The sequence below is a fragment of the Parus major genome, chromosome 5 (assembly GCF_001522545.3).
Source record: "Parus major isolate Abel chromosome 5, Parus_major1.1, whole genome shotgun sequence".
NCBI classification, from domain to species: domain Eukaryota; kingdom Metazoa; phylum Chordata; class Aves; order Passeriformes; family Paridae; genus Parus; species Parus major.
In genome coordinates, this window is record NC_031774.1 from 59,496,626 (window position 1) to 59,499,022 (window position 2,397).

Sequence of the window (2,397 nt, forward strand, 5' to 3'; positions counted from 1 at the left end):
GCCACCCCCGGCACTGCCCCGGACCCCACCGGCACCGCCCCGGGCTCCTTCGGTACCTCCCCAGCCACCCCCGGCACTGCCCCGGGCTCCTTCGGTAACTCCCCAGCCACCCCCGGCACTGCCCCGGGTTCCCCCGGTACCGCCTCGGGTCTCCCTGGCACTGCCCCGGGCCCCTTCGGTACCGTCCCGGCACCATTCCGGGTTCTCCCGGTACCGCTCCGGGCCCTTTCGGTACCGCCCCGGGCACCCCCGGCACTGCCCCGGGCCCACCGGTACCGCCCCGGGCACCCCCGGCACTGCCCCGGGCTCCTTCGGTACCGCCCCGGGCCCACCGGTACCGTCCCGGGTCCCCCCGGCACTGCGCTCGCAGGGATGGACGGAGAGGAGGCGGGGAACGCACACGGACAGACCCTGACCGGACCGAGAGTGCCGGTACCGGTCTGGGAGCCCCGGACACGGCCAGTCCCTGTGCGGGTCTGAGAATCCCGGACACGGCCAGTCCTGGAGCGATCCCATAGCCCCGGTGCCGGTCCGGGAGTGCTGGGCCGGCCCCGGGACCGCTGGGACAGTCCCCGGTGTGAGCCAGCCCTGGCTCCGGAACGCCCAGCCCCGCTGCTCGGCCGGGAGCGTCCCTTAGGATCGGCCCCGGTGTCGGTCCAGGAGCCCCGGTGAGGCTTCGGGGGTCCCCCCACACGGCCGGTCCCTGAGCCAGACCCGGAGCAGCTCTCCCGGCCAGCCCCGGTACAGTCCCGCTGTGGCTCCAGGAGCTCTGTCCAGGGCTAATCCAGGAATCCCGATGCCCATCCAGGTCAGACATTCCCAGTGGTGCTCTGGAGCCTGGAGGCACAGCCAGCCCCAGCGCTGGCTCCAGCAGCCCAAAGCTCTCAGAGCCCCAGCGGAGCCCAGGTGAACTCCCATGGCCCAGAGGAGCCCGTGGAGAACTCCCTGCCCCACGGCTGGCACCGTGCCATGTCCCCATTGTCCCCCTCTCCTACATCAGAGGTCCCCAAAGGGCCTGTCTGGCCGAGACCTTGAAGCCCACCCAGTCCCACCCTCTGCCATGGACAGGGACACCTTCCACCATCCCAGGTTGTTCATCCGTCCTGGAACACATCCAGGGATGAGAAATCCCCATGCTCCATCCCAGTGGCCTCAGATACTCTCTCCATCCTTCAGGACAACAGCCCTCACTCAAGCTGCCTTTATTTAAGCACTTGCTGCTTCACAGGTAACTTCCAGAATGCCTCAAGGACCGAGAATCTTGTACCTCCTGTGGCCCTGGGGCTGTTCCAACAGCTGCAACAATTTAATTTTTAATTTACTTTAATTACTGCAGCAGGGATGGCTCCAGCACGGACACAGCAGGTTGCAGACACACCAGTGGGTTTGGCTGTTATTTTTAAAAGCACGCTGTTGTAACAGGAACTTCGTCAAGGAAATGCGGGGCACAGCAAACCGAGCTGCGGTTTGTGACAGCACCTCCATTTCTGAGGGGCCACTCCTCGTCCTGGCTTTGCTTTCCTCTCTCTCACAGCCCAAGGATCTCTTCAGCGTGCTGGGGAATGAGGGGGAGGTGACAAAGCTGCGGCTCCAGCTCTGCTCCCGCTGTCAAAGCAGTGGGTGAGACGGAGGCGACCGTGTTTTCACCATCCCAGACCACCTCAGCTCAGGAAAACACATCCAGGAGCTCTCCCAGCTTCCAGTCCTGACCCAGCACAGCACCAAAGCTGTCCTGAGAGCCCTGGCACCTTCTTTGTGCCACTCACAAATCCAGCTGAATTTGGAAGATTCCCAAATTCCCAAATTCACCTGAATCAACTGAAGGAATCATCCACTGAATCCTGTCCTGATCCCTCCAGTCTGCCCATCCAGAGACTTTTCCGTACCCCGTAGGGTGGCTGCTCCAAGGCTTTTCCCAGCCTCCCACTCTTTTCTGGCGTTCCATGTCACAGCTCAGGAAGGGGTTTTGGCTTCTTCTGGAGCTCATTTTCCTGGCAGCTAATGGAGCTTTAAATGCCCCTCTGGGGCTTCAGGCTTCTCCACTGACAGTTGTCTCTGATGGGATTTTTCTGCAATAATAGGAAAATTGCTGGGCTTTTGTTTTTTCATTCCCTCTTCTGAGCTCAGAACCAGGAACAGGCTGCGTGGTACAATCTGTCCTGCCTTGGGAAGGGTTTGTTTTCTTCCCTTTGCTTCCATGTTTAGCTCGTGTCTTGCCTCTGGCGAGGGCCATAGCAAATCCTACAACTATTTAAGTTGGAAAACTCCTCTAAGATTGAGTCCAACCCTTCCCCCAGCACTGCCAAGGCCACCCATGTCCCCAAGTGCCACATCCTCACGGGATGGGGACTCCACCACTGCCCTGGACCATGCCAGTGATGAAATTTTCTCCAATAT